Source organism: Tasmannia lanceolata, unplaced genomic scaffold, assembly GCF_043159265.1.
Source record: "Tasmannia lanceolata isolate RefF3 unplaced genomic scaffold, GAP_Taslan_0.1 ptg000003l, whole genome shotgun sequence".
Classification (NCBI taxonomy): Eukaryota; Viridiplantae; Streptophyta; class Magnoliopsida; order Canellales; family Winteraceae; genus Tasmannia; species Tasmannia lanceolata.
This window is the reverse complement of record NW_027518680.1, coordinates 29,154,647-29,181,797: the sequence shown is the minus strand read 5'-3', so window position 1 is coordinate 29,181,797 and position 27,151 is coordinate 29,154,647. Positions and strand designations below refer to the sequence as shown.

Sequence of the window (27,151 nt, the reverse complement as noted above, 5' to 3'; positions counted from 1 at the left end):
AAAAGTGGTAGATAGCCGAAAAAAGTGACAGGGGTGCAACACGAGGACTTCCCAGGAGGTCACCCATCCTAGTACTACTCTCGCCCAAGCACGCTTAACTTCGGAGTTCTGATGGGATCCAGTGCATTTGTGCTGGTATGATCGCACCCAGCATGCCTCTCCATTGTCAAAGTAATAAAGAGTTTCCACTCGCATTGTCGTACGAAGTCCGTTTAAATGAAAGTGCGAAAAAATCCTGCTAGATGACACCGGATGGACGATCCGAGCATGTCGGGAAGTCGGATGACCGCCAGGGCTGTCATCGCGCGATGAATCTTCCCGAGTACCCCCGAATCAATATAAGAATCGCCACGATCTGACGGGCGGATCAAAAGTTATCGTCGGAACGATATTTGTGCACCAAGGGTAGCTCACGGCCAGTAAACACCTTCCGACCGGATTCATGACTCGCATCCACTAGTACACTCATCCGCTATAGCCTGTACGTCACTGAATCTAAACAAACCCCCGCTATAATTTGACCGCAAATGAAATGTCAGAACGAATTCCGTTTATCGAATCAAACGACACTATCACCCCGCCATAATAAAGACCGGACGTCTTTGAATTCACCATCCGGAAGAAAATAAAAAGATCCGAACCGAAACGTAGGAGGCGACGCACTAAACGTGCGTTTCAGTTCGCATCGATGTTCCAGAACCGAAAGATTGTTCGAAAAAAGTGGTAGATAGCCGAAAAAAGTGACAGGGGTGCAACACGAGGACTTCCCAGGAGGTCACCCATCCTAGTACTACTCTCGCCCAAGCACGCTTAACTTCGGAGTTCTGATGGGATCCAGTGCATTTGTGCTGGTATGATCGCACCCAGCATGCCTCTCCATTGTCAAAGTAATAAAGAGTTTCCACTCGCATTGTCGTACGAAGTCCGTTTAAATGAAAGTGCGAAAAAATCCTGCTAGATGACACCGGATGGACGATCCGAGCATGTCGGGAAGCCGGATGACCGCCAGGGCTGTCATCGCGCGATGAATCTTCCCGAGTACCCCCGAATCAATATAAGAATCGCCACGATCTGACGGGCGGATCAAAAGTTATCGTCGGAACGATATTTGTGCACCAAGGGTAGCTCACGGCCAGTAAACACCTTCCGACCGGATTCATGACTCGCATCCACTAGTACACTCATCCGCTATAGCCTGTACATCACTGAATCTAAACAAACCCCCGCTATAATTTGACCGCAAATGAAATGTCAGAACGAATTCCGTTTATCGAATCAAACGACACTATCACCCCGCCATAATAAAGACCGGACGTCTTTGAATTCACCATCCGGAAGAAAATAAAAAGATCCGAACCGAAACGTAGGAGGCGACGCACTAAACGTGCGTTTCAGTTCGCATCGATGTTCCAGAACCGAAAGATTGTTCGAAAAAAGTGGTAGATAGCCGAAAAAAGTGACAGGGGTGCAACACGAGGACTTCCCAGGAGGTCACCCATCCTAGTACTACTCTCGCCCAAGCACGCTTAACTTCGGAGTTCTGATGGGATCCAGTGCATTTGTGCTGGTATGATCGCACCCAGCATGCCTCTCCATTGTCAAAGTAATAAAGAGTTTCCACTCGCATTGTCGTACGAAGTCCGTTTAAATGAAAGTGCGAAAAAATCCTGCTAGATGACACCGGATGGACGATCCGAGCATGTCGGGAAGTCGGATGACCGCCAGGGCTGTCATCGCGCGATGAATCTTCCCGAGTACCCCCGAATCAATATAAGAATCGCCACGATCTGACGGGCGGATCAAAAGTTATCGTCGGAACGATATTTGTGCACCAAGGGTAGCTCACGGCCAGTAAACACCTTCCGACCGGATTCATGACTCGCATCCACTAGTACACTCATCCGCTATAGCCTGTACATCACTGAATCTAAACAAACCCCCGCTATAATTTGACCGCAAATGAAATGTCAGAACGAATTCCGTTTATCGAATCAAACGACACTATCACCCCGCCATAATAAAGACCGGACGTGTTTGAATTCACCATCCGGAAGAAAATAAAAAGATCCGAACCGAAACGTAGGAGGCGACGCACTAAACGTGCGTTTCAGTTCGCATCGATGTTCCAGAACCGAAAGATTGTTCGAAAAAAGTGGTAGATAGCCGAAAAAAGTGACAGGGGTGCAACACGAGGACTTCCCAGGAGGTCACCCATCCTAGTACTACTCTCGCCCAAGCACGCTTAACTTCGGAGTTCTGATGGGATCCAGTGCATTTGTGCTGGTATGATCGCACCCAGCATGCCTCTCCATTGTCAAAGTAATAAAGAGTTTCCACTCGCATTGTCGTACGAAGTCCGTTTAAATGAAAGTGCGAAAAAATCCTGCTAGATGACACCGGATGGACGATCCGAGCATGTCGGGAAGCCGGATGACCGCCAGAGCTGTCATCGCGCGATGGATCTTCCCGAGTACCCCCGAATCAATATAAGAATCGCCACGATCTGACGGGCGGATCAAAAGTTATCGTCGGAACGATATTTGTGCACCAAGGGTAGCTCACGGCCAGTAAACACCTTCCGACCGGATTCATGACTCAGATCCACTAGTACACTCATCCGCTATAGCCTGTACGTCACTGAATCTAAACAAACCCCCGCTATAATTTGACTGCAAATGAAATGTCAGAACGAATTCCGTTTATCGAATCAAACGACACTATCACCCCGCCATAATAAAGACCGGACGTCTTTGAATTCACCATCCGGAAGAAAATAAAAAGATCCGAACCGAAACGTAGGAGGCGACGCACTAAACGTGCGTTTCAGTTCGCATCGATGTTCCAGAACCGAAAGATTGTTCGAAAAAAGTGGTAGATAGCCGAAAAAAGTGACAGGGGTGCAACACGAGGACTTCCCAGGAGGTCACCCATCCTAGTACTACTCTCGCCCAAGCACGCTTAACTTCGGAGTTCTGATGGGATCCAGTGCATTTGTGCTGGTATGATCGCACCCAGCATGCCTCTCCATTGTCAAAGTAATAAAGAGTTTCCACTCGCATTGTCGTACGAAGTCCGTTTAAATGAAAGTGCGAAAAAATCCTGCTAGATGACACCGGATGGACGATCCGAGCATGTCGGGAAGTCGGATGACCGCCAGGGCTGTCATCGCGCGATGAATCTTCCCGAGTACCCCCGAATCAATATAAGAATCGCCACGATCTGACGGGCGGATCAAAAGTTATCGTCGGAACGATATTTGTGCACCAAGGGTAGCTCACGGCCAGTAAACACCTTCCGACCGGATTCATGACTCGCATCCACTAGTACACTCATCCGCTATAGCCTGTACGTCACTGAATCTAAACAAACCCCCGCTATAATTTGACCGCAAATGAAATGTCAGAACGAATTCCGTTTATCGAATCAAACGACACTATCACCCCGCCATAATAAAGACCGGACGTCTTTGAATTCACCATCCGGAAGAAAATAAAAAGATCCGAACCGAAACGTAGGAGGCGACGCACTAAACGTGCGTTTCAGTTCGCATCGATGTTCCAGAACCGAAAGATTGTTCGAAAAAAGTGGTAGATAGCCGAAAAAAGTGACAGGGGTGCAACACGAGGACTTCCCAGGAGGTCACCCATCCTAGTACTACTCTCGCCCAAGCACGCTTAACTTCGGAGTTCTGATGGGATCCAGTGCATTTGTGCTGGTATGATCGCACCCAGCATGCCTCTCCATTGTCAAAGTAATAAAGAGTTTCCACTCGCATTGTCGTACGAAGTCCGTTTAAATGAAAGTGCGAAAAAATCCTGCTAGATGACACCGGATGGACGATCCGAGCATGTCGGGAAGCCGGATGACCGCCAGGGCTGTCATCGCGCGATGAATCTTCCCGAGTACCCCCGAATCAATATAAGAATCGCCACGATCTGACGGGCGGATCAAAAGTTATCGTCGGAACGATATTTGTGCACCAAGGGTAGCTCACGGCCAGTAAACACCTTCCGACCGGATTCATGACTCGCATCCACTAGTACACTCATCCGCTATAGCCTGTACATCACTGAATCTAAACAAACCCCCGCTATAATTTGACCGCAAATGAAATGTCAGAACGAATTCCGTTTATCGAATCAAACGACACTATCACCCCGCCATAATAAAGACCGGACGTCTTTGAATTCACCATCCGGAAGAAAATAAAAAGATCCGAACCGAAACGTAGGAGGCGACGCACTAAACGTGCGTTTCAGTTCGCATCGATGTTCCAGAACCGAAAGATTGTTCGAAAAAAGTGGTAGATAGCCGAAAAAAGTGACAGGGGTGCAACACGAGGACTTCCCAGGAGGTCACCCATCCTAGTACTACTCTCGCCCAAGCACGCTTACCTTCGGAGTTCTGATGGGATCCAGTGCATTTGTGCTGGTATGATCGCACCCAGCATGCCTCTCCATTGTCAAAGTAATAAAGAGTTTCCACTCGCATTGTCGTACGAAGTCCGTTTAAATGAAAGTGCGAAAAAATCCTGCTAGATGACACCGGATGGACGATCCGAGCATGTCGGGAAGCCGGATGACCGCCAGAGCTGTCATCGCGCGATGGATCTTCCCGAGTACCCCCGAATCAATATAAGAATCGCCACGATCTGACGGGCGGATCAAAAGTTATCGTCGGAACGATATTTGTGCACCAAGGGTAGCTCACGGCCAGTAAACACCTTCCGACCGGATTCATGACTCACATCCACTAGTACACTCATCCGCTATAGCCTGTACGTCACTGAATCTAAACAAACCCCCGCTATAATTTGACTGCAAATGAAATGTCAGAACGAATTCCGTTTATCGAATCAAACGACACTATCACCCCGCCATAATAAAGACCGGACGTCTTTGAATTCACCATCCGGAAGAAAATAAAAAGATCCGAACCGAAACGTAGGAGGCGACGCACTAAACGTGCGTTTCAGTTCGCTTCGATGTTCCAGAACCGAAAGATTGTTCGAAAAAAGTGGTAGATAGCCGAAAAAAGTGACAGGGGTGCAACACGAGGACTTCCCAGGAGGTCACCCATCCTAGTACTACTCTCGCCCAAGCACGCTTAACTTCGGAGTTCTGATGGGATCCAGTGCATTTGTGCTGGTATGATCGCACCCAGCATGCCTCTCCATTGTCAAAGTAATAAAGAGTTTCCACTCGCATTGTCGTACGAAGTCCGTTTAAATGAAAGTGCGAAAAAATCCTGCTAGATGACACCGGATGGACGATCCGAGCATGTCGGGAAGCCGGATGACCGCCAGGGCTGTCATCGCGCGATGAATCTTCCCGAGTACCCCCGAATCAATATAAGAATCGCCACGATCTGACGGGCGGATCAAAAGTTATCGTCGGAACGATATTTGTGCACCAAGGGTAGCTCACGGCCAGTAAACACCTTCCGACCGGATTCATGACTCGCATCCACTAGTACACTCATCCGCTATAGCCTGTACGTCACTGAATCTAAACAAACCCCCGCTATAATTTGACCGCAAATGAAATGTCAGAACGAATTCCGTTTATCGAATCAAACGACACTATCACCCCGCCATAATAAAGACCGGACGTGTTTGAATTCACCATCCGGAAGAAAATAAAAAGATCCGAACCGAAACGTAGGAGGCGACGCACTAAACGTGCGTTTCAGTTCGCATCGATGTTCCAGAACCGAAAGATTGTTCGAAAAAAGTGGTAGATAGCCGAAAAAAGTGACAGGGGTGCAACACGAGGACTTCCCAGGAGGTCACCCATCCTAGTACTACTCTCGCCCAAGCACGCTTAACTTCGGAGTTCTGATGGGATCCAGTGCATTTGTGCTGGTATGATCGCACCCAGCATGCCTCTCCATTGTCAAAGTAATAAAGAGTTTCCACTCGCATTGTCGTACGAAGTCCGTTTAAATGAAAGTGCGAAAAAATCCTGCTAGATGACACCGGATGGACGATCCGAGCATGTCGGGAAGCCGGATGACCGCCAAGGCTGTCATCGCGCGATGGATCTTCCCGAGTACCCCCGAATCAATATAAGAATCGCCACGATCTGACGGGCGGATCAAAAGTTATCGTCGGAACGATATTTGTGCACCAAGGGTAGCTCACGGCCAGTAAACACCTTCCGACCGGATTCATGACTCGCATCCACTAGTACACTCATCCGCTATAGCCTGTACGTCACTGAATCTAAACAAACCCCCGCTATAATTTGACTGCAAATGAAATGTCAGAACGAATTCCGTTTATCGAATCAAACGACACTATCACCCCGCCATAATAAAGACCGGACGTCTTTGAATTCACCATCCGGAAGAAAATAATAAGATCCGAACCGAAACGTAGGAGGCGACGCACTAAACGTGCGTTTCAGTTCGCATCGATGTTCCAGAACCGAAAGATTGTTCGAAAAAAGTGGTAGATAGCCGAAAAAAGTGACAGGGGTGCAACACGAGGACTTCCCAGGAGGTCACCCATCCTAGTACTACTCTCGCCCAAGCACGCTTAACTTCGGAGTTCTGATGGGATCCAGTGCATTTGTGCTGGTATGATCGCACCCAGCATGCCTCTCCATTGTCAAAGTAATAAAGAGTTTCCACTCGCATTGTCGTACGAAGTCCGTTTAAATGAAAGTGCGAAAAAATCCTGCTAGATGATACCGGATGGACGATCCGAGCATGTCGGGAAGCCGGATGACCGCCAAGGCTGTCATCGCGCGATGAATCTTCCCGAGTACCCCCGAATCAATATAAGAATCGCCACGATCTGACGGGCGGATCAAAAGTTATCGTCGGAACGATATTTGTGCACCAAGGGTAGCTCACGGCCAGTAAACACCTTCCGACCGGATTCATGACTCGCATCAACTAGTACACTCATCCGCTATAGCCTGTACGTCACTGAATCTAAACAAACCCCCGCTATAATTTGACCGCAAATGAAATGTCAGAACGAATTCCGTTTATCGAATCAAACGACACTATCACCCCGCCATAATAAAGACCGGACGTCTTTGAATTCACCATCCGGAAGAAAATAAAAAGATCCGAACCGAAACGTAGGAGGCGACGCACTAAACGTGCGTTTCAGTTCGCATCGATGTTCCAGAACCGAAAGATTGTTCGAAAAAAGTGGTAGATAGCCGAAAAAAGTGACAGGGGTGCAACACGAGGACTTCCCAGGAGGTCACCCATCCTAGTACTACTCTCGCCCAAGCACGCTTAACTTCGGAGTTCTGATGGGATCCAGTGCATTTGTGCTGGTATGATCGCACCCAGCATGCCTCTCCATTGTCAAAGTAATAAAGAGTTTCCACTCGCATTGTCGTACGAAGTCCGTTTAAATGAAAGTGCGAAAAAATCCTGCTAGATGACACCGGATGGACGATCCGAGCATGTCGGGAAGTCGGATGACCGCCAGGGCTGTCATCGCGCGATGAATCTTCCCGAGTACCCCCGAATCAATATAAGAATCGCCACGATCTGACGGGCGGATCAAAAGTTATCGTCGGAACGATATTTGTGCACCAAGGGTAGCTCACGGCCAGTAAACACCTTCCGACCGGATTCATGACTCGCATCCACTAGTACACTCATCCGCTATAGCCTGTACGTCACTGAATCTAAACAAACCCCCGCTATAATTTGACCGCAAATGAAATGTCAGAACGAATTCCGTTTATCGAATCAAACGACACTATCACCCCGCCATAATAAAGACCGGACGTGTTTGAATTCACCATCCGGAAGAAAATAAAAAGATCCGAACCGAAACGTAGGAGGCGACGCACTAAACGTGCGTTTCAGTTCGCATCGATGTTCCAGAACCGAAAGATTGTTCGAAAAAAGTGGTAGATAGCCGAAAAAAGTGACAGGGGTGCAACACGAGGACTTCCCAGGAGGTCACCCATCCTAGTACTACTCTCGCCCAAGCACGCTTAACTTCGGAGTTCTGATGGGATCCAGTGCATTTGTGCTGGTATGATCGCACCCAGCATGCCTCTCCATTGTCAAAGTAATAAAGAGTTTCCACTCGCATTGTCGTACGAAGTCCGTTTAAATGAAAGTGCGAAAAAATCCTGCTAGATGATACCGGATGGACGATCCGAGCATGTCGGGAAGCTGGATGACCGCCATGGCTGTCATCGCGCGATGAATCTTCCCGAGTACCCCCGAATCAATATAAGAATCGCCACGATCTGACGGGCGGATCAAAAGTTATCGTCGGAACGATATTTGTGCACCAAGGGTAGCTCACGGCCAGTAAACACCTTCCGACCGGATTCATGACTCGCATCCACTAGTACACTCATCCGCTATAGCCTGTACATCACTGAATCTAAACAAACCCCCGCTATAATTTGACCGCAAATGAAATGTCAGAACGAATTCCGTTTATCGAATCAAACGACACTATCACCCCGCCATAATAAAGACCGGACGTCTTTGAATTCACCATCCGGAAGAAAATAAAAAGATCCGAACCGAAACGTAGGAGGCGACGCACTAAACGTGCGTTTCAGTTCGCATCGATGTTCCAGAACCGAAAGATTGTTCGAAAAAAGTGGTAGATAGCCGAAAAAAGTGACAGGGGTGCAACACGAGGACTTCCCAGGAGGTCACCCATCCTAGTACTACTCTCGCCCAAGCACGCTTAACTTCGGAGTTCTGATGGGATCCAGTGCATTTGTGCTGGTATGATCGCACCCAGCATGCCTCTCCATTGTCAAAGTAATAAAGAGTTTCCACTCGCATTGTCGTACGAAGTCCGTTTAAATGAAAGTGCGAAAAAATCCTGCTAGATGACACCGGATGGACGATCCGAGCATGTCGGGAAGCCGGATGACCGCCAGAGCTGTCATCGCGCGATGGATCTTCCCGAGTACCCCCGAATCAATATAAGAATCGCCACGATCTGACGGGCGGATCAAAAGTTATCGTCGGAACGATATTTGTGCACCAAGGGTAGCTCACGGCCAGTAAACACCTTCCGACCGGATTCATGACTCAGATCCACTAGTACACTCATCCGCTATAGCCTGTACGTCACTGAATCTAAACAAACCCCCGCTATAATTTGACTGCAAATGAAATGTCAGAACGAATTCCGTTTATCGAATCAAACGACACTATCACCCCGCCATAATAAAGACCGGACGTCTTTGAATTCACCATCCGGAAGAAAATAAAAAGATCCGAACCGAAAGGTAGGAGGCGACGCACTAAACGTGCGTTTCAGTTCGCATCGATGTTCCAGAACCGAAAGATTGTTCGAAAAAAGTGGTAGATAGCCGAAAAAAGTGACAGGGGTGCAACACGAGGACTTCCCAGGAGGTCACCCATCCTAGTACTACTCTCGCCCAAGCACGCTTAACTTCGGAGTTCTGATGGGATCCAGTGCATTTGTGCTGGTATGATCGCACCCAGCATGCCTCTCCATTGTCAAAGTAATAAAGAGTTTCCACTCGCATTGTCGTACGAAGTCCGTTTAAATGAAAGTGCGAAAAAATCCTGCTAGATGACACCGGATGGACGATCCGAGCATGTCGGGAAGTCGGATGACCGCCAGGGCTGTCATCGCGCGATGAATCTTCCCGAGTACCCCCGAATCAATATAAGAATCGCCACGATCTGACGGGCGGATCAAAAGTTATCGTCGGAACGATATTTGTGCACCAAGGGTAGCTCACGGCCAGTAAACACCTTCCGACCGGATTCATGACTCGCATCCACTAGTACACTCATCCGCTATAGCCTGTACGTCACTGAATCTAAACAAACCCCCGCTATAATTTGACCGCAAATGAAATGTCAGAACGAATTCCGTTTATCGAATCAAACGACACTATCACCCCGCCATAATAAAGACCGGACGTCTTTGAATTCACCATCCGGAAGAAAATAAAAAGATCCGAACCGAAACGTAGGAGGCGACGCACTAAACGTGCGTTTCAGTTCGCATCGATGTTCCAGAACCGAAAGATTGTTCGAAAAAAGTGGTAGATAGCCGAAAAAAGTGACAGGGGTGCAACACGAGGACTTCCCAGGAGGTCACCCATCCTAGTACTACTCTCGCCCAAGCACGCTTAACTTCGGAGTTCTGATGGGATCCAGTGCATTTGTGCTGGTATGATCGCACCCAGCATGCCTCTCCATTGTCAAAGTAATAAAGAGTTTCCACTCGCATTGTCGTACGAAGTCCGTTTAAATGAAAGTGCGAAAAAATCCTGCTAGATGACACCGGATGGACGATCCGAGCATGTCGGGAAGCCGGATGACCGCCAGGGCTGTCATCGCGCGATGAATCTTCCCGAGTACCCCCGAATCAATATAAGAATCGCCACGATCTGACGGGCGGATCAAAAGTTATCGTCGGAACGATATTTGTGCACCAAGGGTAGCTCACGGCCAGTAAACACCTTCCGACCGGATTCATGACTCGCATCCACTAGTACACTCATCCGCTATAGCCTGTACGTCACTGAATCTAAACAAACCCCCGCTATAATTTGACCGCAAATGAAATGTCAGAACGAATTCCGTTTATCGAATCAAACGACACTATCACCCCGCCATAATAAAGACCGGACGTCTTTGAATTCACCATCCGGAAGAAAATAAAAAGATCCGAACCGAAACGTAGGAGGCGACGCACTAAACGTGCGTTTCAGTTCGCATCGATGTTCCAGAACCGAAAGATTGTTCGAAAAAAGTGGTAGATAGCCGAAAAAAGTGACAGGGGTGCAACACGAGGACTTCCCAGGAGGTCACCCATCCTAGTACTACTCTCGCCCAAGCACGCTTAACTTCGGAGTTCTGATGGGATCCAGTGCATTTGTGCTGGTATGATCGCACCCAGCATGCCTCTCCATTGTCAAAGTAATAAAGAGTTTCCACTCGCATTGTCGTACGAAGTCCGTTTAAATGAAAGTGCGAAAAAATCCTGCTAGATGACACCGGATGGACGATCCGAGCATGTCGGGAAGCCGGATGACCGCCAGAGCTGTCATCGCGCGATGGATCTTCCCGAGTACCCCCGAATCAATATAAGAATCGCCACGATCTGACGGGCGGATCAAAAGTTATCGTCGGAACGATATTTGTGCACCAAGGGTAGCTCACGGCCAGTAAACACCTTCCGACCGGATTCATGACTCACATCCACTAGTACACTCATCCGCTATAGCCTGTACGTCACTGAATCTAAACAAACCCCCGCTATAATTTGACTGCAAATGAAATGTCAGAACGAATTCCGTTTATCGAATCAAACGACACTATCACCCCGCCATAATAAAGACCGGACGTCTTTGAATTCACCATCCGGAAGAAAATAAAAAGATCCGAACCGAAACGTAGGAGGCGACGCACTAAACGTGCGTTTCAGTTCGCTTCGATGTTCCAGAACCGAAAGATTGTTCGAAAAAAGTGGTAGATAGCCGAAAAAAGTGACAGGGGTGCAACACGAGGACTTCCCAGGAGGTCACCCATCCTAGTACTACTCTCGCCCAAGCACGCTTAACTTCGGAGTTCTGATGGGATCCAGTGCATTTGTGCTGGTATGATCGCACCCAGCATGCCTCTCCATTGTCAAAGTAATAAAGAGTTTCCACTCGCATTGTCGTACGAAGTCCGTTTAAATGAAAGTGCGAAAAAATCCTGCTAGATGACACCGGATGGACGATCCGAGCATGTCGGGAAGCCGGATGACCGCCAGGGCTGTCATCGCGCGATGAATCTTCCCGAGTACCCCCGAATCAATATAAGAATCGCCACGATCTAACGGGCGGATCAAAAGTTATCGTCGGAACGATATTTGTGCACCAAGGGTAGCTCACGGCCAGTAAACACCTTCCGACCGGATTCATGACTCGCATCCACTAGTACACTCATCCGCTATAGCCTGTACGTCACTGAATCTAAACAAACCCCCGCTATAATTTGACCGCAAATGAAATGTCAGAACGAATTCCGTTTATCGAATCAAACGACACTATCACCCCGCCATAATAAAGACCGGACGTGTTTGAATTCACCATCCGGAAGAAAATAAAACGATCCGAACCGAAACGTAGGAGGCGACGCACTAAACGTGCGTTTCAGTTCGCATCGATGTTCCAGAACCGAAAGATTGTTCGAAAAAAGTGGTAGATAGCCGAAAAAAGTGACAGGGGTGCAACACGAGGACTTCCCAGGAGGTCACCCATCCTAGTACTACTCTCGCCCAAGCACGCTTAACTTCGGAGTTCTGATGGGATCCAGTGCATTTGTGCTGGTATGATCGCACCCAGCATGCCTCTCCATTGTCAAAGTAATAAAGAGTTTCCACTCGCATTGTCGTACGAAGTCCGTTTAAATGAAAGTGCGAAAAAATCCTGCTAGATGACACCGGATGGACGATCCGAGCATGTCGGGAAGCCGGATGACCGCCAAGGCTGTCATCGCGCGATGGATCTTCCCGAGTACCCCCGAATCAATATAAGAATCGCCACGATCTGACGGGCGGATCAAAAGTTATCGTCGGAACGATATTTGTGCACCAAGGGTAGCTCACGGCCAGTAAACACCTTCCGACCGGATTCATGACTCGCATCCACTAGTACACTCATCCGCTATAGCCTGTACGTCACTGAATCTAAACAAACCCCCGCTATAATTTGACTGCAAATGAAATGTCAGAACGAATTCCGTTTATCGAATCAAACGACACTATCACCCCGCCATAATAAAGACCGGACGTCTTTGAATTCACCATCCGGAAGAAAATAATAAGATCCGAACCGAAACGTAGGAGGCGACGCACTAAACGTGCGTTTCAGTTCGCATCGATGTTCCAGAACCGAAAGATTGTTCGAAAAAAGTGGTAGATAGCCGAAAAAAGTGACAGGGGTGCAACACGAGGACTTCCCAGGAGGTCACCCATCCTAGTACTACTCTCGCCCAAGCACGCTTAACTTCGGAGTTCTGATGGGATCCAGTGCATTTGTGCTGGTATGATCGCACCCAGCATGCCTCTCCATTGTCAAAGTAATAAAGAGTTTCCACTCGCATTGTCGTACGAAGTCCGTTTAAATGAAAGTGCGAAAAAATCCTGCTAGATGATACCGGATGGACGATCCGAGCATGTCGGGAAGCCGGATGACCGCCAAGGCTGTCATCGCGCGATGAATCTTCCCGAGTACCCCCGAATCAATATAAGAATCGCCACGATCTGACGGGCGGATCAAAAGTTATCGTCGGAACGATATTTGTGCACCAAGGGTAGCTCACGGCCAGTAAACACCTTCCGACCGGATTCATGACTCGCATCAACTAGTACACTCATCCGCTATAGCCTGTACGTCACTGAATCTAAACAAACCCCCGCTATAATTTGACCGCAAATGAAATGTCAGAACGAATTCCGTTTATCGAATCAAACGACACTATCACCCCGCCATAATAAAGACCGGACGTCTTTGAATTCACCATCCGGAAGAAAATAAAAAGATCCGAACCGAAACGTAGGAGGCGACGCACTAAACGTGCGTTTCAGTTCGCATCGATGTTCCAGAACCGAAAGATTGTTCGAAAAAAGTGGTAGATAGCCGAAAAAAGTGACAGGGGTGCAACACGAGGACTTCCCAGGAGGTCACCCATCCTAGTACTACTCTCGCCCAAGCACGCTTAACTTCGGAGTTCTGATGGGATCCAGTGCATTTGTGCTGGTATGATCGCACCCAGCATGCCTCTCCATTGTCAAAGTAATAAAGAGTTTCCACTCGCATTGTCGTACGAAGTCCGTTTAAATGAAAGTGCGAAAAAATCCTGCTAGATGACACCGGATGGACGATCCGAGCATGTCGGGAAGCCGGATGACCGCCAGGGCTGTCATCGCGCGATGGATCTTCCCGAGTACCCCCGAATCAATATAAGAATCGCCACGATCTGACGGGCGGATCAAAAGTTATCGTCGGAACGATATTTGTGCACCAAGGGTAGCTCACGGCCAGTAAACACCTTCCGACCGGATTCATGACTCACATCCACTAGTACACTCATCCGCTATAGCCTGTACGTCACTGAATCTAAACAAACCCCCGCTATAATTTGACTGCAAATGAAATGTCAGAACGAATTCCGTTTATCGAATCAAACGACACTATCACCCCGCCATAATAAAGACCGGACGTCTTTGAATTCACCATCCGGAAGAAAATAAAAAGATCCGAACCGAAACGTAGGAGGCGACGCACTAAACGTGCGTTTCAGTTCGCATCGATGTTCCAGAACCGAAAGATTGTTCGAAAAAAGTGGTAGATAGCCGAAAAAAGTGACAGGGGTGCAACACGAGGACTTCCCAGGAGGTCACCCATCCTAGTACTACTCTCGCCCAAGCACGCTTAACTTCGGAGTTCTGATGGGATCCAGTGCATTTGTGCTGGTATGATCGCACCCAGCATGCCTCTCCATTGTCAAAGTAATAAAGAGTTTCCACTCGCATTGTCGTACGAAGTCCGTTTAAATGAAAGTGCGAAAAAATCCTGCTAGATGACACCGGATGGACGATCCGAGCATGTCGGGAAGCCGGATGACCGCCAAGGCTGTCATCGCGCGATGGATCTTCCCGAGTACCCCCGAATCAATATAAGAATCGCCACGATCTGACGGGCGGATCAAAAGTTATCGTCGGAACGATATTTGTGCACCAAGGGTAGCTCACGGCCAGTAAACACCTTCCGACCGGATTCATGACTCGCATCCACTAGTACACTCATCCGCTATAGCCTGTACGTCACTGAATCTAAACAAACCCCCGCTATAATTTGACCGCAAATGAAATGTCAGAACGAATTCCGTTTATCGAATCAAACGACACTATCACCCCGCCATAATAAAGACCGGACGTCTTTGAATTCACCATCCGGAAGAAAATAAAAAGATCCGAACCGAAACGTAGGAGGCGACGCACTAAACGTGCGTTTCAGTTCGCATCGATGTTCCAGAACCGAAAGATTGTTCGAAAAAAGTGGTAGATAGCCGAAAAAAGTGACAGGGGTGCAACACGAGGACTTCCCAGGAGGTCACCCATCCTAGTACTACTCTCGCCCAAGCACGCTTAACTTCGGAGTTCTGATGGGATCCAGTGCATTTGTGCTGGTATGATCGCACCCAGCATGCCTCTCCATTGTCAAAGTAATAAAGAGTTTCCACTCGCATTGTCGTACGAAGTCCGTTTAAATGAAAGTGCGAAAAAATCCTGCTAGATGACACCGGATGGACGATCCGAGCATGTCGGGAAGCCGGATGACCGCCAAGGCTGTCATCGCGCGATGGATCTTCCCGAGTACCCCCGAATCAATATAAGAATCGCCACGATCTGACGGGCGGATCAAAAGTTATCGTCGGAACGATATTTGTGCACCAAGGGTAGCTCACGGCCAGTAAACACCTTCCGACCGGATTCATGACTCGCATCCACTAGTACACTCATCCGCTATAGCCTGTACGTCACTGAATCTAAACAAACCCCCGCTATAATTTGACCGCAAATGAAATGTCAGAACGAATTCCGTTTATCGAATCAAACGACACTATCACCCCGCCATAATAAAGACCGGACGTCTTTGAATTCACCATCCGGAAGAAAATAAAAAGATCCGAACCGAAACGTAGGAGGCGACGCACTAAACGTGCGTTTCAGTTCGCATCGATGTTCCAGAACCGAAAGATTGTTCGAAAAAAGTGGTAGATAGCCGAAAAAAGTGACAGGGGTGCAACACGAGGACTTCCCAGGAGGTCACCCATCCTAGTACTACTCTCGCCCAAGCACGCTTAACTTCGGAGTTCTGATGGGATCCAGTGCATTTGTGCTGGTATGATCGCACCCAGCATGCCTCTCCATTGTCAAAGTAATAAAGAGTTTCCACTCGCATTGTCGTACGAAGTCCGTTTAAATGAAAGTGCGAAAAAATCCTGCTAGATGACACCGGATGGACGATCCGAGCATGTCGGGAAGTCGGATGACCGCCAGGGCTGTCATCGCGCGATGAATCTTCCCGAGTACCCCCGAATCAATATAAGAATCGCCACGATCTGACGGGCGGATCAAAAGTTATCGTCGGAACGATATTTGTGCACCAAGGGTAGCTCACGGCCAGTAAACACCTTCCGACCGGATTCATGACTCGCATCCACTAGTACACTCATCCGCTATAGCCTGTACGTCACTGAATCTAAACAAACCCCCGCTATAATTTGACCGCAAATGAAATGTCAGAACGAATTCCGTTTATCGAATCAAACGACACTATCACCCCGCCATAATAAAGACCGGACGTGTTTGAATTCACCATCCGGAAGAAAATAAAAAGATCCGAACCGAAACGTAGGAGGCGACGCACTAAACGTGCGTTTCAGTTCGCATCGATGTTCCAGAACCGAAAGATTGTTCGAAAAAAGTGGTAGATAGCCGAAAAAAGTGACAGGGGTGCAACACGAGGACTTCCCAGGAGGTCACCCATCCTAGTACTACTCTCGCCCAAGCACGCTTAACTTCGGAGTTCTGATGGGATCCAGTGCATTTGTGCTGGTATGATCGCACCCAGCATGCCTCTCCATTGTCAAAGTAATTAAGAGTTTCCACTCGCATTGTCGTACGAAGTCCGTTTAAATGAAAGTGCGAAAAAATCCTGCTAGATGACACCGGATGGACGATCCGAGCATGTCGGGAAGCCGGATGACCGCCAGGGCTGTCATCGCGCAATGGATCTTCCCGAGTACCCCCGAATCAATATAAGAATCGCCACGATCTGACGGGCGGATCAAAAGTTATCGTCGGAACGATATTTGTGCACCAAGGGTAGCTCACGGCCAGTAAACACCTTCCGACCGGATTCATGACTCGCATCCACTAGTACACTCATCCGCTATAGCCTGTACGTCACTGAATCTAAACAAACCCCCGCTATAATTTGACCGCAAATGAAATGTCAGAACGAATTCCGTTTATCGAATCAAACGACACTATCACCCCGCCATAATAAAGACCGGACGTGTTTGAATTCACCATCCGGAAGAAAATAAAAAGATCCGAACCGAAACGTAGGAGGCGACGCACTAAACGTGCGTTTCAGTTCGCATCGATGTTCCAGAACCGAAAGATTGTTCGAAAAAAGTGGTAGATAGCCGAAAAAAGTGACAGGGGTGCAACACGAGGACTTCCCAGGAGGTCACCCATCCTAGTACTACTCTCGCCCAAGCACGCTTAACTTCGGAGTTCTGATGGGATCCAGTGCATTTGTGCTGGTATGATCGCACCCAGCATGCCTCTCCATTGTCAAAGTAATAAAGAGTTTCCACTCGCATTGTCGTACGAAGTCCGTTTAAATGAAAGTGCGAAAAAATCCTGCTAGATGACACCGGATGGACGATCCGAGCATGTCGGGAAGCCGGATGACCGCCAGGGCTGTCATCGCGCGATGGATCTTCCCGAGTACCCCCGAATCAATATAAGAATCGCCACGATCTGACGGGCGGATCAAAAGTTATCGTCGGAACGATATTTGTGCACCAAGGGTAGCTCACGGCCAGTAAACACCTTCCGACCGGATTCATGACTCGCATCCACTAGTACACTCATCCGCTATAGCCTGTACGTCACTGAATCTAAACAAACCCCCGCTATAATTTGACTGCAAATGAAATGTCAGAACGAATTCCGTTTATCGAATCAAACGACACTATCACCCCGCCATAATAAAGACCGGACGTCTTTGAATTCACCATCCGGAAGAAAATAAAAAGATCCGAACCGAAACGTAGGAGGCGACGCACTAAACGTGCGTTTCAGTTCGCATCGATGTTCCAGAACCGAAAGATTGTTCGAAAAAAGTGGTAGATAGCCGAAAAAAGTGACAGGGGTGCAACACGAGGACTTCCCAGGAGGTCACCCATCCTAGTACTACTCTCGCCCAAGCACGCTTAACTTCGGAGTTCTGATGGGATCCAGTGCATTTGTGCTGGTATGATCGCACCCAGCATGCCTCTCCATTGTCAAAGTAATAAAGAGTTTCCACTCGCATTGTCGTACGAAGTCCGTTTAAATGAAAGTGCGAAAAAATCCTGCTAGATGATACCGGATGGACGATCCGAGCATGTCGGGAAGCCGGATGACCGCCAGGGCTGTCATCGCGCGATGAATCTTCCCGAGTACCCCCGAATCAATATAAGAATCGCCACGATCTGACGGGCGGATCAAAAGTTATCGTCGGAACGATATTTGTGCACCAAGGGTAGCTCACGGCCAGTAAACACCTTCCGACCGGATTCATGACTCGCATCCACTAGTACACTCATCCGCTATAGCCTGTACGTCACTGAATCTAAACAAACCCCCGCTATAATTTGACCGCAAATGAAATGTCAGAACGAATTCCGTTTATCGAATCAAACGACACTATCACCCCGCCATAATAAAGACCGGACGTCTTTGAATTCACCATCCGGAAGAAAATAAAAAGATCCGAACCGAAACGTAGGAGGCGACGCACTAAACGTGCGTTTCAGTTCGCATCGATGTTCCAGAACCGAAAGATTGTTCGAAAAAAGTGGTAGATAGCCGAAAAAAGTGACAGGGGTGCAACACGAGGACTTCCCAGGAGGTCACCCATCCTAGTACTACTCTCGCCCAAGCACGCTTAACTTCGGAGTTCTGATGGGATCCAGTGCATTTGTGCTGGTATGATCGCACCCAGCATGCCTCTCCATTGTCAAAGTAATAAAGAGTTTCCACTCGCATTGTCGTACGAAGTCCGTTTAAATGAAAGTGCGAAAAAATCCTGCTAGATGACACCGGATGGACGATCCGAGCATGTCGGGAAGTCGGATGACCGCCAGGGCTGTCATCGCGCGATGAATCTTCCCGAGTACCCCCGAATCAATATAAGAATCGCCACGATCTGACGGGCGGATCAAAAGTTATCGTCGGAACGATATTTGTGCACCAAGGGTAGCTCACGGCCAGTAAACACCTTCCGACCGGATTCATGACTCGCATCCACTAGTACACTCATCCGCTATAGCCTGTACGTCACTGAATCTAAACAAACCCCCGCTATAATTTGACCGCAAATGAAATGTCAGAACGAATTCCGTTTATCGAATCAAACGACACTATCACCCCGCCATAATAAAGACCGGACGTGTTTGAATTCACCATCCGGAAGAAAATAAAAAGATCCGAACCGAAACGTAGGAGGCGACGCACTAAACGTGCGTTTCAGTTCGCATCGATGTTCCAGAACCGAAAGATTGTTCGAAAAAAGTGGTAGATAGCCGAAAAAAGTGACAGGGGTGCAACACGAGGACTTCCCAGGAGGTCACCCATCCTAGTACTACTCTCGCCCAAGCACGCTTAACTTCGGAGTTCTGATGGGATCCAGTGCATTTGTGCTGGTATGATCGCACCCAGCATGCCTCTCCATTGTCAAAGTAATTAAGAGTTTCCACTCGCATTGTCGTACGAAGTCCGTTTAAATGAAAGTGCGAAAAAATCCTGCTAGATGACACCGGATGGACGATCCGAGCATGTCGGGAAGCCGGATGACCGCCAGGGCTGTCATCGCGCAATGGATCTTCCCGAGTACCCCCGAATCAATATAAGAATCGCCACGATCTGACGGGCGGATCAAAAGTTATCGTCGGAACGATATTTGTGCACCAAGGGTAGCTCACGGCCAGTAAACACCTTCCGACCGGATTCATGACTCGCATCCACTAGTACACTCATCCGCTATAGCCTGTACGTCACTGAATCTAAACAAACCCCCGCTATAATTTGACCGCAAATGAAATGTCAGAACGAATTCCGTTTATCGAATCAAACGACACTATCACCCCGCCATAATAAAGACCGGACGTGTTTGAATTCACCATCCGGAAGAAAATAAAAAGATCCGAACCGAAACGTAGGAGGCGACGCACTAAACGTGCGTTTCAGTTCGCATCGATGTTCCAGAACCGAAAGATTGTTCGAAAAAAGTGGTAGATAGCCGAAAAAAGTGACAGGGGTGCAACACGAGGACTTCCCAGGAGGTCACCCATCCTAGTACTACTCTCGCCCAAGCACGCTTAACTTCGGAGTTCTGATGGGATCCAGTGCATTTGTGCTGGTATGATCGCACCCAGCATGCCTCTCCATTGTCAAAGTAATAAAGAGTTTCCACTCGCATTGTCGTACGAAGTCCGTTTAAATGAAAGTGCGAAAAAATCCTGCTAGATGACACCGGATGGACGATCCGAGCATGTCGGGAAGCCGGATGACCGCCAGGGCTGTCATCGCGCGATGGATCTTCCCGAGTACCCCCGAATCAATATAAGAATCGCCACGATCTGACGGGCGGATCAAAAGTTATCGTCGGAACGATATTTGTGCACCAAGGGTAGCTCACGGCCAGTAAACACCTTCCGACCGGATTCATGACTCGCATCCACTAGTACACTCATCCGCTATAGCCTGTACGTCACTGAATCTAAACAAACCCCCGCTATAATTTGACTGCAAATGAAATGTCAGAACGAATTCCGTTTATCGAATCAAACGACACTATCACCCCGCCATAATAAAGACCGGACGTCTTTGAATTCACCATCCGGAAGAAAATAATAAGATCCGAACCGAAACGTAGGAGGCGACGCACTAAACGTGCGTTTCAGTTCGCATCGATGTTCCAGAACCGAAAGATTGTTCGAAAAAAGTGGTAGATAGCCGAAAAAAGTGACAGGGGTGCAACACGAGGACTTCCCAGGAGGTCACCCATCCTAGTACTACTCTCGCCCAAGCACGCTTAACTTCGGAGTTCTGATGGGATCCAGTGCATTTGTGCTGGTATGATCGCACCCAGCATGCCTCTCCATTGTCAAAGTAATAAAGAGTTTCCACTCGCATTGTCGTACGAAGTCCGTTTAAATGAAAGTGCGAAAAAATCCTGCTAGATGACACCGGATGGACGATCCGAGCATGTCGGGAAGCCGGATGACCGCCAGGGCTGTCATCGCGCGATGGATCTTCCCGAGTACCCCCGAATCAATATAAGAATCGTCACGATCTGACGGGCGGATCAAAAGTTATCGTCGGAACGATATTTGTGCACCAAGGGTAGCTCACGGCCAGTAAACACCTTCCGACCGGATTCATGACTCGCATCCACTAGTACACTCATCCGCTATAGCCTGTACGTCACTGAATCTAAACAAACCCCCGCTATAATTTGACTGCAAATGAAATGTCAGAACGAATTCCGTTTATCGAATCAAACGACACTATCACCCCGCCATAATAAAGACCGGACGTCTTTGAATTCACCATCTGGAAGAAAATAAAAAGATCCGAACCGAAACGTAGGAGGCGACGCACTAAACGTGCGTTTCAGTTCGCATCGATGTTCCAGAACCGAAAGATTGTTCGAAAAAAGTGGTAGATAGCCGAAAAAAGTGACAGGGGTGCAACACGAGGACTTCCCAGGAGGTCACCCATCCTAGTACTACTCTCGCCCAAGCACGCTTAACTTCGGAGTTCTGATGGGATCCAGTGCATTTGTGCTGGTATGATCGCACCCAGCATGCCTCTCCATTGTCAAAGTAATAAAGAGTTTCCACTCGCATTGTCGTACGAAGTCCGTTTAAATGAAAGTGCGAAAAAATCCTGCTAGATGACACCGGATGGACGATCCGAGCATGTCGGGAAGTCGGATGACCGCCAGGGCTGTCATCGCGCGATGGATCTTCCCGAGTACCCCCGAATCAATATAAGAATCGCCACGATCTGACGGGCGGATCAAAAGTTATCGTCGGAACGATATTTGTGCACCAAGGGTAGCTCACGGCCAGTAAACACCTTCCGACCGGATTCATGACTCGCATCCACTAGTACACTCATCCGCTATAGCCTGTACGTCACTGAATCTAAACAAACCCCCGCTATAATTTGACCGCAAATGAAATGTCAGAACGAATTCCGTTTATCGAATCAAACGACACTATCACCCCGCCATAATAAAGACCGGACGTGTTTGAATTCACCATCCGGAAGAAAATAAAAAGATCCGAACCGAAACGTAGGAGGCGACGCACTAAACGTGCGTTTCAGTTCGCATCGATGTTCCAGAACCGAAAGATTGTTCGAAAAAAGTGGTAGATAGCCGAAAAAAGTGACAGGGGTGCAACACGAGGACTTCCCAGGAGGTCACCCATCCTAGTACTACTCTCGCCCAAGCACGCTTAACTTCGGAGTTCTGATGGGATCCAGTGCATTTGTGCTGGTATGATCGCACCCAGCATGCCTCTCCATTGTCAAAGTAATAAAGAGTTTCCACTCGCATTGTCGTACGAAGTCCGTTTAAATGAAAGTGCGAAAAAATCCTGCTAGATGACACCGGATGGACGATCCGAGCATGTCGGGAAGCCGGATGACCGCCAAGGCTGTCATCGCGCGATGGATCTTCCCGAGTACCCCCGAATCAATATAAGAATCGTCACGATCTGACGGGCGGATCAAAAGTTATCGTCGGAACGATATTTGTGCACCAAGGGTAGCTCACGGCCAGTAAACACCTTCCGACCGGATTCATGACTCGCATCCACTAGTACACTCATCCGCTATAGCCTGTACGTCACTGAATCTAAACAAACCCCCGCTATAATTTGACTGCAAATGAAATGTCAGAACGAATTCCGTTTATCGAATCAAACGACACTATCACCCCGCCATAATAAAGACCGGACGTCTTTGAATTCACCATCCGGAAGAAAATAAAAAGATCCGAACCGAAACGTAGGAGGCGACGCACTAAACGTGCGTTTCAGTTCGCATCGATGTTCCAGAACCGAAAGATTGTTCGAAAAAAGTGGTAGATAGCCGAAAAAAGTGACAGGGGTGCAACACGAGGACTTCCCAGGAGGTCACCCATCCTAGTACTACTCTCGCCCAAGCACGCTTAACTTCGGAGTTCTGATGGGATCCAGTGCATTTGTGCTGGTATGATCGCACCCAGCATGCCTCTCCATTGTCAAAGTAATAAAGAGTTTCCACTCGCATTGTCGTACGAAGTCCGTTTAAATGAAAGTGCGAAAAAATCCTGCTAGATGACACCGGATGGACGATCCGAGCATGTCGGGAAGCCGGATGACCGCCAGGGCTGTCATCGCGCGATGAATCTTCCCGAGTACCCCCGAATCAATATAAGAATCGCCACGATCTGACGGGCGGATCAAAAGTTATCGTCGGAACGATATTTGTGCACCAAGGGTAGCTCACGGCCAGTAAACACCTTCCGACCGGATTCATGACTCGCATCCACTAGTACACTCATCCGCTATAGCCTGTACATCACTGAATCTAAACAAACCCCCGCTATAATTTGACCGCAAATGAAATGTCAGAACGAATTCCGTTTATCGAATCAAACGACACTATCACCCCGCCATAATAAAGACCGGACGTCTTTGAATTCACCATCCGGAAGAAAATAAAAAGATCCGAACCGAAACGTAGGAGGCGACGCACTAAACGTGCGTTTCAGTTCGCATCGATGTTCCAGAACCGAAAGATTGTTCGAAAAAAGTGGTAGATAGCCGAAAAAAGTGACAGGGGTGCAACACGAGGACTTCCCAGGAGGTCACCCATCCTAGTACTACTCTCGCCCAAGCACGCTTAACTTCGGAGTTCTGATGGGATCCAGTGCATTTGTGCTGGTATGATCGCACCCAGCATGCCTCTCCATTGTCAAAGTAATAAAGAGTTTCCACTCGCATTGTCGTACGAAGTCCGTTTAAATGAAAGTGCGAAAAAATCCTGCTAGATGACACCGGATGGACGATCCGAGCATGTCGGGAAGCCGGATGACCGCCAGGGCTGTCATCGCGCGATGAATCTTCCCGAGTACCCCCGAATCAATATAAGAATCGCCACGATCTGACGGGCGGATCAAAAGTTATCGTCGGAACGATATTTGTGCACCAAGGGTAGCTCACGGCCAGTAAACACCTTCCGACCGGATTCATGACTCGCATCCACTAGTACACTCATCCGCTATAGCCTGTACATCACTGAATCTAAACAAACCCCCGCTATAATTTGACCGCAAATGAAATGTCAGAACGAATTCCGTTTATCGAATCAAACGACACTATCACCCCGCCATAATAAAGACCGGACGTCTTTGAATTCACCATCCGGAAGAAAATAAAAAGATCCGAACCGAAACGTAGGAGGCGACGCACTAAACGTGCGTTTCAGTTCGCATCGATGTTCCAGAACCGAAAGATTGTTCGAAAAAAGTGGTAGATAGCCGAAAAAAGTGACAGGGGTGCAACACGAGGACTTCCCAGGAGGTCACCCATCCTAGTACTACTCTCGCCCAAGCACGCTTAACTTCGGAGTTCTGATGGGATCCAGTGCATTTGTGCTGGTATGATCGCACCTGTAGACACCCCATTTTGACCGGACCCAAGTTCGCTATGCTTGGGCGAAATCCCGTTCAATCATTTCCGCCATGTTTCGCACTTTTCCGTTAAGTGTTGAGAGAGATTATTCCCAAGAATCCGAACAAGAGAGAATTTGGATCCGATTGATGGGCCCGTCTTGAGCATTTGTTTAGATTTGGATCAAACAGGGTGGCCCGCACATTGTTTTAGTGAAAAATGAGTTTTGAACCTACTTCGATCCAACACCTAAAGATGATCATCAAGAGAACGGTCAAGATCTCAGAGAAGTCGTTTTAACAACCAATTTTGTTTCGATCATCAGGTTGAGTTACTCGGATCAGCCCATTGAAATGATTTAGGAGGACACAACCTACTTAGGTAGGGGACCCATCAATTGGATGGTCTGGATCGTCATAGAGGAATGATTTAAGGGGGCACAACCAATTTACATTGCGACCCACCATTTGAACGGTCAAGATCATCAATTGTCGCCCATCAAATGGACGGTTCGGATCATCAAATGGGAGTGATTTAAAAATGGGGTAACATATTCACATTTTGATCTATTGGATGGTTTGGATCAGCCCATAGGATTGATTAGTGGAGCACAAATTAAATCACATCGCAGCCCACTATTTGAACGGTCAAGATCATCAATTGTCACCCATCAAATGGACGGTTCGGATCATCAAATAGGAGTGATTTAAAAATGGGGTAACATATTCACATTTTGATCTATTGGATGGCTTGGATCAGCCCATAGGATTGATTAGCGGAGCACAAATTAAATCACATTGTCGCCCATCAAATGAACGGTTCCGATCATACTTTGGAGTGGGGCATATGATTTTATGCACAATTGGGAATTTGGTCACATATGGGACCCATTTGGGTTATCTTTTACCTACTCAAAACAACTTTAAAAAACATGCATGGGGCCACACACATGTCAAAATTCAATGTCCACAATGGTGGCCACCTACCATGGAATATGTCCACAATGGTGGCCACCTACCATGGAATAAGTCCACAATGGTGGCAACCACCCTCCCATTCCTTTGCTATAAATGGTTCCATGAGGGTGAGTAAGAGGGAGGGAGAACTCATTTCTCTTCTATCATGTGTTCTAACAAAGTTGCTATGAGGGGTTGAAAAGAAAAAAAAAGAAAAGAAACAAGAAAAGAAGAAAAAGAAACAAAAAAGAAGCAAAAAGAGAAAGAAAGCGGAAGCGATCGCACGGAGGCGGAATTTTTGAGTTTTTCGGCTCTCGGATTCGGCGAGGATTTCGATCACAGGTAGGTACACCGTTCTCGGAATTTTTTTAGAATTATTTGGTATATTTTCGGATTTTTGCATGATTTTTAACAAAGAAAACTAAACGATATACTAAACAGATTCCAAAAATAATGAAATTTCGTGAGAAAATAATATGATAATGATACATTCTACCATGAATTTGTGAGAATTTTTGGATTTTGTTTGGTATATTATTTTACGCATTCTTTGAAAATTATCAGATTTTGGGAGAATTGTTACTGACGTCAAATCACAGATAAAATTCTCCAAAGTTTTACAGTAGTCTTAAAATCTATACTTCTTGCTTCTGTAAAATTTTCAAGTGATTTGGATCTTGTTTCATATGAGCTGTAGTGTTAATTCATAATCTGGTTTGAAATTTGAAAAATCCGAAACTGATAGTAAATAGTTTTCTAAATTCATGGAAATCTCACAGCATGCTATTTTCACTTATCTCTTACTACTGTAGAAATTTCATGGAATTTAGATATCTATTTCTAGTAGTTTATGTGTTATTTTTGCAATCTGGTTAATTAATTTTTAAATCCATATTAAATATGAGTTTAATGTAAAAATCTGTAAAAATCTTCCAGTAAATTACATCTCATCATATCTTGTTGGTGGAGAAGTTTCAACTCATTTCGAGTTCGTTTGCAACAGCTTCACTTGTAAAATCACTCATATGGTTAAAAATTGGTAAAATCCATTAAAAAAATAAAAATTAAGTGAAAATCATCTTAAAATCTCTAAAGCACCTTCATCTTTGTGTGTGTTTGGGAGACCCGCCCGGTCTCATTCTCTCGTTAGTCCTCTTTGTGCGCCGTTTGGTTTTGGAAGAACGCCCTACTCGGCTTGGCTTCATACCCCTACCCTTATGGGTATTGGGTTGCACATTTGTTGCACCCTAGGGCTAGGTAGCTGTCCGGCCCGGCTGGGTGTTTTACCTCTGCCAAATGTGCAAATTCGTGTTTCCTTTTCTTTTAGAGAGTCTTTGACTCATCTATCCTTTAGTTGGTGTTATTGGAGTCTTTGACTCATGTTTCCATTTCTTTTAGAGAGTCTTTGACTCATTCGTTCTTTTGTTGTACTACTAGGAAGTCTTTGACTCATTGGTTCTTCTGTTGGCGTTATTTGGGAGTCTTTGACTCATTCCTCCTCTAAGTTGTAGTATTAGAGAGTCTCTGACTCATTTGTTCCCCTCTTTAGTGTTGTTAGTTCGGAGTTTCTCCTTTAGAGTTGTTGATTACTTCGCTTTTGATTAGAGGCTAACTCAGTCTTATTAGAGCTTTGCTTGCTTAGGATCTTGGACCATTTTCTCTCTTCTTGGGACGCTATCTTTCTTGTTGTGGTTTGTCTCTTT

The 27,151-nt window shown here is 47.3% G+C and overlaps 35 non-coding genes across 35 annotated transcripts; all 35 read right to left on the bottom strand.

Annotated features, from left to right (window-relative positions):
• Positions 1–30: 30 nt before the first annotated feature.
• Positions 31–149, bottom strand: LOC143870325 (5S ribosomal RNA). The gene has a single exon (XR_013245109.1). It is a non-coding gene; the product is annotated as a 5S ribosomal RNA (ribosomal RNA).
• Positions 150–746: 597 nt separating this feature from the next.
• LOC143870324 (5S ribosomal RNA) lies at positions 747–865 on the bottom strand. The gene has a single exon (XR_013245108.1). It is a non-coding gene; the product is annotated as a 5S ribosomal RNA (ribosomal RNA).
• Positions 866–1,462: 597 nt separating this feature from the next.
• LOC143870323 (5S ribosomal RNA) lies at positions 1,463–1,581 on the bottom strand. Its single transcript, XR_013245107.1, has one exon. It is a non-coding gene; the product is annotated as a 5S ribosomal RNA (ribosomal RNA).
• Positions 1,582–2,178: 597 nt separating this feature from the next.
• On the bottom strand, positions 2,179–2,297 carry LOC143870322 (5S ribosomal RNA). Its single transcript, XR_013245106.1, has one exon. It is a non-coding gene; the product is annotated as a 5S ribosomal RNA (ribosomal RNA).
• Positions 2,298–2,894: 597 nt separating this feature from the next.
• Positions 2,895–3,013, bottom strand: LOC143870320 (5S ribosomal RNA). The gene has a single exon (XR_013245104.1). It is a non-coding gene; the product is annotated as a 5S ribosomal RNA (ribosomal RNA).
• Positions 3,014–3,610: 597 nt separating this feature from the next.
• On the bottom strand, positions 3,611–3,729 carry LOC143870319 (5S ribosomal RNA). The gene has a single exon (XR_013245103.1). It is a non-coding gene; the product is annotated as a 5S ribosomal RNA (ribosomal RNA).
• Positions 3,730–4,326: 597 nt separating this feature from the next.
• Positions 4,327–4,445, bottom strand: LOC143873570 (5S ribosomal RNA). The gene has a single exon (XR_013248275.1). It is a non-coding gene; the product is annotated as a 5S ribosomal RNA (ribosomal RNA).
• A 597-nt stretch (positions 4,446–5,042) lies between these two features.
• LOC143870318 (5S ribosomal RNA) lies at positions 5,043–5,161 on the bottom strand. The gene has a single exon (XR_013245102.1). It is a non-coding gene; the product is annotated as a 5S ribosomal RNA (ribosomal RNA).
• A 597-nt stretch (positions 5,162–5,758) lies between these two features.
• LOC143870317 (5S ribosomal RNA) lies at positions 5,759–5,877 on the bottom strand. Its single transcript, XR_013245101.1, has one exon. It is a non-coding gene; the product is annotated as a 5S ribosomal RNA (ribosomal RNA).
• A 597-nt stretch (positions 5,878–6,474) lies between these two features.
• LOC143870316 (5S ribosomal RNA) lies at positions 6,475–6,593 on the bottom strand. Its single transcript, XR_013245100.1, has one exon. It is a non-coding gene; the product is annotated as a 5S ribosomal RNA (ribosomal RNA).
• A 597-nt stretch (positions 6,594–7,190) lies between these two features.
• LOC143870315 (5S ribosomal RNA) lies at positions 7,191–7,309 on the bottom strand. The gene has a single exon (XR_013245099.1). It is a non-coding gene; the product is annotated as a 5S ribosomal RNA (ribosomal RNA).
• Positions 7,310–7,906: 597 nt separating this feature from the next.
• On the bottom strand, positions 7,907–8,025 carry LOC143870314 (5S ribosomal RNA). Its single transcript, XR_013245098.1, has one exon. It is a non-coding gene; the product is annotated as a 5S ribosomal RNA (ribosomal RNA).
• A 597-nt stretch (positions 8,026–8,622) lies between these two features.
• Positions 8,623–8,741, bottom strand: LOC143870313 (5S ribosomal RNA). Its single transcript, XR_013245097.1, has one exon. It is a non-coding gene; the product is annotated as a 5S ribosomal RNA (ribosomal RNA).
• Positions 8,742–9,338: 597 nt separating this feature from the next.
• Positions 9,339–9,457, bottom strand: LOC143870312 (5S ribosomal RNA). The gene has a single exon (XR_013245096.1). It is a non-coding gene; the product is annotated as a 5S ribosomal RNA (ribosomal RNA).
• A 597-nt stretch (positions 9,458–10,054) lies between these two features.
• On the bottom strand, positions 10,055–10,173 carry LOC143870311 (5S ribosomal RNA). The gene has a single exon (XR_013245095.1). It is a non-coding gene; the product is annotated as a 5S ribosomal RNA (ribosomal RNA).
• Positions 10,174–10,770: 597 nt separating this feature from the next.
• Positions 10,771–10,889, bottom strand: LOC143870309 (5S ribosomal RNA). The gene has a single exon (XR_013245093.1). It is a non-coding gene; the product is annotated as a 5S ribosomal RNA (ribosomal RNA).
• Positions 10,890–11,486: 597 nt separating this feature from the next.
• LOC143870308 (5S ribosomal RNA) lies at positions 11,487–11,605 on the bottom strand. Its single transcript, XR_013245092.1, has one exon. It is a non-coding gene; the product is annotated as a 5S ribosomal RNA (ribosomal RNA).
• Positions 11,606–12,202: 597 nt separating this feature from the next.
• LOC143870307 (5S ribosomal RNA) lies at positions 12,203–12,321 on the bottom strand. Its single transcript, XR_013245091.1, has one exon. It is a non-coding gene; the product is annotated as a 5S ribosomal RNA (ribosomal RNA).
• A 597-nt stretch (positions 12,322–12,918) lies between these two features.
• LOC143870306 (5S ribosomal RNA) lies at positions 12,919–13,037 on the bottom strand. The gene has a single exon (XR_013245090.1). It is a non-coding gene; the product is annotated as a 5S ribosomal RNA (ribosomal RNA).
• A 597-nt stretch (positions 13,038–13,634) lies between these two features.
• On the bottom strand, positions 13,635–13,753 carry LOC143870305 (5S ribosomal RNA). Its single transcript, XR_013245089.1, has one exon. It is a non-coding gene; the product is annotated as a 5S ribosomal RNA (ribosomal RNA).
• Positions 13,754–14,350: 597 nt separating this feature from the next.
• LOC143870304 (5S ribosomal RNA) lies at positions 14,351–14,469 on the bottom strand. The gene has a single exon (XR_013245088.1). It is a non-coding gene; the product is annotated as a 5S ribosomal RNA (ribosomal RNA).
• A 597-nt stretch (positions 14,470–15,066) lies between these two features.
• On the bottom strand, positions 15,067–15,185 carry LOC143870303 (5S ribosomal RNA). The gene has a single exon (XR_013245087.1). It is a non-coding gene; the product is annotated as a 5S ribosomal RNA (ribosomal RNA).
• Positions 15,186–15,782: 597 nt separating this feature from the next.
• On the bottom strand, positions 15,783–15,901 carry LOC143870302 (5S ribosomal RNA). Its single transcript, XR_013245086.1, has one exon. It is a non-coding gene; the product is annotated as a 5S ribosomal RNA (ribosomal RNA).
• Positions 15,902–16,498: 597 nt separating this feature from the next.
• LOC143870301 (5S ribosomal RNA) lies at positions 16,499–16,617 on the bottom strand. Its single transcript, XR_013245085.1, has one exon. It is a non-coding gene; the product is annotated as a 5S ribosomal RNA (ribosomal RNA).
• Positions 16,618–17,214: 597 nt separating this feature from the next.
• Positions 17,215–17,333, bottom strand: LOC143870300 (5S ribosomal RNA). Its single transcript, XR_013245084.1, has one exon. It is a non-coding gene; the product is annotated as a 5S ribosomal RNA (ribosomal RNA).
• A 597-nt stretch (positions 17,334–17,930) lies between these two features.
• Positions 17,931–18,049, bottom strand: LOC143870297 (5S ribosomal RNA). The gene has a single exon (XR_013245082.1). It is a non-coding gene; the product is annotated as a 5S ribosomal RNA (ribosomal RNA).
• Positions 18,050–18,646: 597 nt separating this feature from the next.
• LOC143870296 (5S ribosomal RNA) lies at positions 18,647–18,765 on the bottom strand. The gene has a single exon (XR_013245081.1). It is a non-coding gene; the product is annotated as a 5S ribosomal RNA (ribosomal RNA).
• Positions 18,766–19,362: 597 nt separating this feature from the next.
• On the bottom strand, positions 19,363–19,481 carry LOC143870295 (5S ribosomal RNA). The gene has a single exon (XR_013245080.1). It is a non-coding gene; the product is annotated as a 5S ribosomal RNA (ribosomal RNA).
• A 597-nt stretch (positions 19,482–20,078) lies between these two features.
• On the bottom strand, positions 20,079–20,197 carry LOC143870294 (5S ribosomal RNA). Its single transcript, XR_013245079.1, has one exon. It is a non-coding gene; the product is annotated as a 5S ribosomal RNA (ribosomal RNA).
• Positions 20,198–20,794: 597 nt separating this feature from the next.
• On the bottom strand, positions 20,795–20,913 carry LOC143870293 (5S ribosomal RNA). The gene has a single exon (XR_013245078.1). It is a non-coding gene; the product is annotated as a 5S ribosomal RNA (ribosomal RNA).
• A 597-nt stretch (positions 20,914–21,510) lies between these two features.
• Positions 21,511–21,629, bottom strand: LOC143870292 (5S ribosomal RNA). The gene has a single exon (XR_013245076.1). It is a non-coding gene; the product is annotated as a 5S ribosomal RNA (ribosomal RNA).
• Positions 21,630–22,226: 597 nt separating this feature from the next.
• LOC143870291 (5S ribosomal RNA) lies at positions 22,227–22,345 on the bottom strand. The gene has a single exon (XR_013245075.1). It is a non-coding gene; the product is annotated as a 5S ribosomal RNA (ribosomal RNA).
• Positions 22,346–22,942: 597 nt separating this feature from the next.
• On the bottom strand, positions 22,943–23,061 carry LOC143870290 (5S ribosomal RNA). Its single transcript, XR_013245074.1, has one exon. It is a non-coding gene; the product is annotated as a 5S ribosomal RNA (ribosomal RNA).
• Positions 23,062–23,658: 597 nt separating this feature from the next.
• Positions 23,659–23,777, bottom strand: LOC143870289 (5S ribosomal RNA). Its single transcript, XR_013245073.1, has one exon. It is a non-coding gene; the product is annotated as a 5S ribosomal RNA (ribosomal RNA).
• Positions 23,778–24,374: 597 nt separating this feature from the next.
• LOC143873434 (5S ribosomal RNA) lies at positions 24,375–24,493 on the bottom strand. Its single transcript, XR_013248143.1, has one exon. It is a non-coding gene; the product is annotated as a 5S ribosomal RNA (ribosomal RNA).
• Positions 24,494–27,151: the final 2,658 nt, after the last annotated feature.